Source organism: Durio zibethinus, chromosome 20 (genome assembly GCF_047325235.1).
Source record: "Durio zibethinus cultivar Kanyao isolate XHJ-2024 chromosome 20, ASM4732523v1, whole genome shotgun sequence".
NCBI classification, from domain to species: Eukaryota; Viridiplantae; Streptophyta; class Magnoliopsida; order Malvales; family Malvaceae; genus Durio; species Durio zibethinus.
The window spans coordinates 9,671,233-9,679,615 of NC_143181.1; positions in this window are offsets into that span (position 1 = coordinate 9,671,233).

Genomic DNA, 8,383 nt, shown 5'->3' on the forward strand with positions numbered 1-8,383 from the left:
TGGCAGTCGTTTTTTGGGTTTACAAGCTTTTTAGGTTTGATTTAAAGTTCCTAACAGCCGATTGAATTTTTTGGCACCGGGTTCTAGGATTTCTTGCGTAGATCTAGGGCTTTTGAAGTTTCTAATAACAAAAAAGAGGGCTGGAAAGTGAAAGAAAGGAAAGTGGAAAACTAAGAAAAAGGTTGAAACTTGACTTTTTATACCCATAGCAAAACATCGTTGTTTGGCAAAAGGGTTAACCTGCGTGAACCCATAAAAATCTACACCTCAACTCATTTCGTGACTGGACCTGTAGTGCAGATATTCTCTTTTCTTTTTTTGTTTATTTTTTGTTTTATTTTATTTTTCTATTTTTTTTATGTAGTATTTTTATATTTATTATTTTAGATGTTTTGAATTTGGTGAGAAAAGAAAAAGGAAAAAATAGTTTATTCTTACATGATATTTTTTATGAATTTATTGTTTTGGAATGAGTCTAATATATTAATTGTATGATATTTTATTAATTGCATGATAGTTTAAATATTATATTTTTGCATGATGATATTATTCTCACATGATTATAATTGCATGATATTATTTACATGATGATTTTTTTTTTATTTTAATTGATTTTCTTTCCTTTCATATTGAAAAAAAAAAAGGTTTTCAAAAAAAGGTTTTTAATCTTACCAAACTATTGAAGAATCTAATCTTGAATTAAATCTTACCAAAATATTGAAGGACTTAATGAATTTTCTTAAAAAATATTTTTTTAAAAATCTTATTAACAGATTGGAGGATAATTTTCAACGAAAAATTTTACCAATAGATTAGAGAACATTTTTTATTATAAACTAGATTTTAGATATTTATTTCTAGAAACAAAATTAAAGGAATTTGACGATAGAGTTTCTTCAGAGTGAAACATTAGTCTTTATGAATACTCTTGAAAAGAGAGAATTATTTTAAATTGCTACCAAATTATTTGAGTAATTTTAAGATCAATTTTTAATATTAAATATTTTGATAAATCACAAATATGGTTAAGACTTGAATAATTTGAAATAAAACTAGTACCATCCATTGGATGGGCGTTGTGGGGGTGATATAACTTTTTTTATGTGTAATCTTACTTTTAAACCTAAAATCTAGTTTCGTAGACTAATATAATATTTAAAGATACCTAAATCAATCTTGAGACTCCTCTTTAAAGGGAACAAATTCTGTCAAATGGCCAATTATACTTTAATAAAAAAGATTGATGAGGACTTCTAAAGTTTATGTTTAGCAGTAGGTCTTCGAATTTATACATTGTGATAGTTTGGTGACTCCATTGGGGAGATCGAGAGTCAAGCCAGTAAATGATTTCTTGTTATCCAAGACTAACCTAATAAATTTAAGAATTTTTCTTTCCTTGTTTGTATTTTATTTATTCATTTTATATATCTATAATTCATTTACACATACATAACATAAACTCTATACCCGAGTTCTGTCCCTTATAAAGGAGTAAAGTACTTACACTTTCATAAGATTTCATGTCTCAACATGGGCTAGTAAAAAACTTCCACTCAAATTGAACCATTTCCACTTGTAGCCTATAATGGATAAGGATTAAGATGCCTTACTAATCTATAATAGACAATGACATAAGGAACAATTTGGAAACCCTTAGATTGTCAAACCTTTGAACTTAGCATGTAAATAAACCCTAAGGGTCTGAACCTAGGTTAAAGCTATGCCTTCCCTTATGATAGAAAATTCTAAATAGGATATATGATGAGAAATTTATTCTATTTGTAAATTTATGTATTTTTTTTATATATCATTTACATAATAACTTTTTATGTTGTCTTTTGCATTTATATATTGTTCTTTGAATATATTGTATACATACTAACCCATTTTCTTTTACTATGCATATTAACCCTTTTTTTACCATGCTACTAACCCTTTTTCTTTTACTATGCATACATTCACATCATTAGATTCATTATAAGGAATAATTACCATAAAATAATTTTAATAAGGAAAGTCTCAGTTACATTCATGGAAAGCCTAACAAAGTCTTCTAATAGCCTAAAAAAGGAGTCTATAAGGTTGAAACTTGCAAACAAATGGCTAAAAAAGAAAGTTCAAGCACTTTAACAAGAAAAGAATGAATGAAAGAGTTTGTTCATTGACCTTAACATAAAATTATCATCCACTAATCGAGATCTAGCTCAACTTTTTAAAGAAAATTGACATTTACAAGCAAAGCTACAAGAAAAAAGGAAAACATTCTTTGAAGACAAAGGCACATCCAAATGTTGAATGGAGTGGTAATGGAAATTGGAACATGAATGTGAGCTATGAATGAAAAAATGAGCAATTAAAAGAGGCATATGTGAGAAAACATGACTAGTTGAGTCCCTACTTGACCAAATTATTGTGGTTGTTTACAAAGCTAAAAACATGGTAAAAAAGATCGAATAATGGAAGATAAAGGTACCACTTGTAAAACACATGGCCAAGAATTGCTATATTTCCTTAATGAAATGCAAAGCCAATATCAATAAATTAGAGATTTCTTTTCTCATAAGTTTTAGACTTTTCATGGATGTAATATTGGATTTGGTTAGAAATAACTTTTAATTCAATAAAGATTTTCTTTGATAACAATGGTTATATGGTAAATTCTCCTTATTGCATTCATACATTTTTTGCATTCATTCTCATGCATAATCTAATTCTAAAATTTCACCATAATTGTGAGAAATAAAGGTTCAATGATAGCGTAACACCAGTATTTCACTAGAGCCCAAGCTAGAAGAATGGAGCAAAAAAATGCAAGTTGTATTAAAAAATTGGAGAGGGCTTAAGAGAAAATTAAAGAGGAGCTAAATAAGATCCTAAAGGTACTAAATAAGTTGAATAAAAGAAACACTATAAAAGAAGAAGAAGAAGAAGAAGAAGCTAGACCTAAAAACCATATGTTGCAAGATTTTGTTGATCCTTTGCATTTTTTTAGTTATGGTCCACAACAGGCTAAATCCACTCAAGGCACTTTATCACAACAATTCACATTTCTTATAAAGTATGCTTATATAGGAATGCCATCTGCACCAATTCATGGCAATTTTAAAGCTTTGCTAATCCTATATTCATAAAAAATACCACTAAACCAGTTTAAGTTCCCAATTTAGATGACTTCAAAGAGATTGAAAAGCTAAAATTAAAGCTGACTGAGTCTTTAAAGGATTCTAAAATTGATTACAAGATGAACATACTAGAGGAAAGATTACGAGCTATTGAAGGTATAGACTTTTATAGTTTCACGAATACTACTAGGTTTTGTTTAGTTTCAGATATGGTTATACCTTTAAAATTTAAAATACCAGAGTTTAAAAAATATGATGATACCAAATATCCCATCATGCATGTTACAATGTACTGTCGTAAAATGATAATTTATGCTAGTAATGAGAAATTGCTCATGCATGTATTTTAAAATATTTTGACTAGTTCTACTACGAGGTGATATGTTCAATTGGACAAAACTTGCACCAATCATGAAAGGATTTAACTTGTTCTTTCGTTAATCAATATCGTCACATCATTAACTTGGACCTTAATCATCTTTCTTTATAAAGCATGGAGAAGAAAGTAACATAATCTTTTAAAAAATATGTCTAACGATAGAGGGATATGGCTACTTAAGTTCAACCTCTTATGATTGAAAAAAAAATGATTGTCTTATTCATAAGCACCTTGAAAGCTTCTTATTATAAGAAGATGATAGGAATGCAATAAAAAACTTTGCTGAAATGGTGATCTTAGGGGAAATTATTAAAAATGCCATTAAAAGTGGTAAGCTTGAAGAATAAAAGGATAACAGTGTCAAGAAAGATGAGATGTCTAAGAAAAAAGAAGCTGAAGCCTAAGCTGTGAGTTTTAAGAGGCAATAGTTCAGAGGTTATACTTTATATCCACCACTTGTTCATCCTATTTACTATCATACAATCAATAATATTGCACAAGTTTCTTACTAGTCTCATTATCCAACCATGAATATCATCTACTCAAGCTCTTATCAACCAGCCTTTCAAGTACCTGCTTATCCTATTACTACACTAGTTTCAAGGCCTAACAGTCAAGCGAATAGTTTGAAAAGATCTAGGGATAACCAAGAGAGAGCTCGCATTGATCCTATTCCCATTACTTAGATTGAGTTATTCCTAAAATTAATCAAGAACGACTTGGTGTCCACATTCTTTTGAAATCATTGAAACCATCCTATTCCAAATGGTATAATGTTAATGTCACATATGACTACCATAATGGGAAAATGGGTCACTTTATAGAAACTTACCTTACTTTCAAGTATAAGATGCAAAGTTTGATTCAAACAAGCTCGATAAACTTCAATGAATAAGGGGAACTGAATGTATACAAAGGTTTTTTACTTGATCACCTAGGGGTATAATTTTGGAAATGATATGTAAAAGCTGATTGAAACTACTTAGCATATTATGATTTTTTAGAATAATGGAATTCTTTTATGTACTTGAATTTTATCTTAGTTTTTATCATTTTAATAAAATGATAGATATAATGTATTTTCATGACATTTTCTCTTTTGTGTAAATTACCATTATGCACTTTTACCTTCTTACATCTTTTTTTTATATCTTTTTTTTTATTTCAAATAACGAATGTTCAGACAATTATGATAATAATTCAAGATTCGATTTTAAAAATATCATTCATGATGATATGATTGATGAATTAAGATTGTTGATTCATGGGGACTATTGAATAAAGAAGATAAATTTGGTGAATTCGTTTATTGAAAGTTAAAAGTGATGCAATACATGATCTTTATAATTATTCATTCATAAGTTGTTCTTACTCAATAAATATTTTTCATTGAGAGTATTCATGTTTAAAATGACAAATGAGCATTTTTCTTTTGCCTTTCACAAAAAATAGTAAAATTATCCTTCGTTACCTTATTTAAACCTATTGAAATTCTCTTTTAATGAACCCTAACGATTACATTTGGGGCAAATTTTGAAAAGGTTGTTTACAAAAAAAAAAAGGTGAAAAATCTTTAGTGATTTTAGGGACAATGCCTTTTTGTGTTCAATTTTTCTTAAAAAATAATGAAAAAAAAGGGATAAAAACCAATAACAAAAAAAAGAAATTGATGGAAAAAATGTCAAGATGCTCTACATGATAAAAAAGATTGTTGGTTTGGTTACCTTTCAAATACAGTTTGGACTTATTTTATCAATTTCTTTTAAAACCCTTAATCTTAACCTACATTACATCTTTTAAAAATCCATTTTAATTCAATGTGAATATTCAAATTGAAAAATCATGAATTGAACTAAGGTAGATTTGTCATTGGATTGTTTGAGATTTTGGTGTCATTGATGGACCAAAAGGAAAAGAATTGAAATAGATAAAGAAGATATGTGAAAAAAAAGAGAAAAAAGAGAAAAAAAGAAGACTTAAATTGAAAACCTGAAAGTTTGGTTTAAGTAAAGATGAAAACATGAAAAATAGCTTTATGTGAAGATCCTAAGAATAAGGATAATGATTAGCTCAAAGATCGAGGCTATTAATGGAATATGTTTTTAAAAGAGAATTTTGAGTTTGAGTTCAAAATTATCTAAACAATCATTATTCTGAATGTTGATATCCCATTTACACAGTCATAGCATTTTACTTTCATTTATTTTTGATTTGTTCTTGACTATATTCGATAATGAAAACCTAATTTTTTTATTCTTTACCAAGTGTACATTCTCTTAATGAAGTGAGAAAATGTATCATATTTGTTATGAATTGAAATGATGATAAGTAAATGAATGGCAATGTCTGTAAAAGATTTTTCCATTATTTGGAAAAAAATCCAAAATGACAAAAACGAAAAAAGTCTAAGAAAATAATTTAAAAAAGGCAAATGACGTGACCCAGTGATGAATACAAATGATAGATTGGTCAACATAATTTCTGAGTTATGACTAGTTGAGGAAATAACATAAATCAGTTGATAAAATTTGCTTTGAAATTGTTAATATTAAGAAGCTAAGAAAGAATGATGAAGTTTTGAGAATCTTATTACCATAATTAGAATTCCATGGCATTGATTTAGTGACATCTACATTACAAACATTATATTTACATTTTTTAAAATCTTTGATAATTGCATGTGCATCATGGTTGGGGCATGTATTTGTATCATGTAGGAAATATTTGAATCATTGTATGACATGCATTTGCATCATTAGGTGAGAATTTGGATTATTACATTTGCAACATGTAGAAAACATTTGCATTGACATTTATTACATACAAAATTTGACTTTGATTAAAGAAAATTTTTGACTTTTGAATTCTCAAATGAAGAAGATCTTTCATAATGAGTTTTTTGTTTTTTTTACAAGGGAAACTTTCCAAAATTTTTAAATATATAGCCTTTGTTTAAATGATCTCTAACTTTTGTAATGTGAATCTTTCGAAACTGTGGATGTGAATCTTTAATTTTTCAAATGTGAATCTTTGAGATCTTTGGATGTGATTCTCTAATTTTTTGAATATGGATCTTTGAAATCTTTGAATATGAATCTTAAAATTTTTTGAATAAAAATTTTTAACTTTTTAATGTGAGTTTCTAAAATTTTTTGAATGTAAATTTTTGAAATTTTAGATGTGAATCTTTAAATTTTTTGAAGGAAAATCTTTAACTTTTGGATGTGAAAACCTAAAACCTTCGAATGAGAATCTTTGAATTTTGGCTATGAATCTTAAAATCTTTAATGTGAATCCATGAATTTTTTTATGAAATTATGAAGTATAGTCTATGAATATTTACAAATTTGAAATTCTTATGCATCTAAAGTTTTTGTGAATCTTTCACCTGAAGTTCTTGTGAATCTAAAAGTTTTGCAAATATTTGATTTCTTGCAAATTTGAAATTTTTACGAATCTGAAAGTTTTGCAAATTTACCAATTCTTATGAATCTGAAACTTTTATGAATTCTTGCGAACTTGAATCTCTTGAGAATCTTTAAAACTCTTGCAAACCTGAAACTCTTATGAATTTTTAAAAATTTTAAGAACCTAAAATTTTTGTGAATTTTAAGTTCTAGCGAAACTTGGAATCTTATGAATTCAAGGTCTTTGTAAATATAGAACCTTTGAGAATTTTGAGTCATTTACGAACTTTTGAAATCTATACAAAGCTTGAAATTTTTGCAAATCTAAAAATCTTTGCAAATCTTGAATCTTTGCAAAATTTAAAATCATTATGAAGTTTTTACAAATCTTAGAGTTTTGGAATCTTTCAATATTTATTATGGAACCTTTTGAATCTTTGCAGTTTTGTGAACCCTTGAATTTCCAAATTATGAATATTTGGATTTCAAGCTAAAAATTTTGATGCCTTTTGACATTTCCTATTTAAAGTTTTTTTAAGTCATTGAGTCTATGTTTAGAGGAGCTCATTTCTTGATTTATTTTTTTAAAATTGCAAGTCTTTGTTTAGAGGATCCTTAAGTTGAACCAGACATAATGAATGTCTTTTATTTTTGTGCAATTCTTGTTTTATAAAAATTATGCAAAGAGAAGAAACTATAGATATCTCATTTTGTTCAAATTTTTTTAGATCAGAAACAATCTTTCGATAGTAGATTAGGCCCAATTGGGAAGATTCGAGCCTAATAGGAAAAATTCTCATTGTAATTTTAATTTGATTTAATTTTTGGTTTTATTTATTATTATTGTTACTTATTTTTTTAAAAAAGTAAAAAAAAAATTCAAAAGTTAAAAAAAAAAGGAAATGAAATCAGAAATTTTTGAAAGATCAATTCAAAAATCAGGGTTGTTTGAAATTGGAAACAAAATCAATTAGAAAACCATTAACCATGATTCCAATAATTAAGCAATCTTCTAGATTGAATTTGTTTAATGCTAGATTCGATCTTTTTTAGAATCCCTAAAATTTCTAAAAGGGAACCTTATAAATCATGCCCAAAAGCACATACACAAATGGAGATAGAAATCATATAGGGTAATTGGACACATAAATCACACGGGTAAAGAACAAAGTTTTTTTTTTTTTTTTTGAGGAGGGACTAAAAAGTTTCCTTTAGTTTTTGGTTCTAGGTGCATCTTGTATTTAACTTTGGGATTTATTTTTGAATTGTGGTTTCTTTTTGGGGTTTGGATTTAGTTTGAATAGACACTTTATTTGATTTCTGGAGTTAGGATTTTTGTTTTGATCTTTTGCTCTTTTGGTTGGAATTCTTGGTTAGCAATTAATATTCAAAATTTTTTTGAATTTTGGGATTTGTTTTGTTTTTTCTGGGATTAAATTCAAGTTTTGGGTTTTTGGATTTTTTTTTTAGGTTTT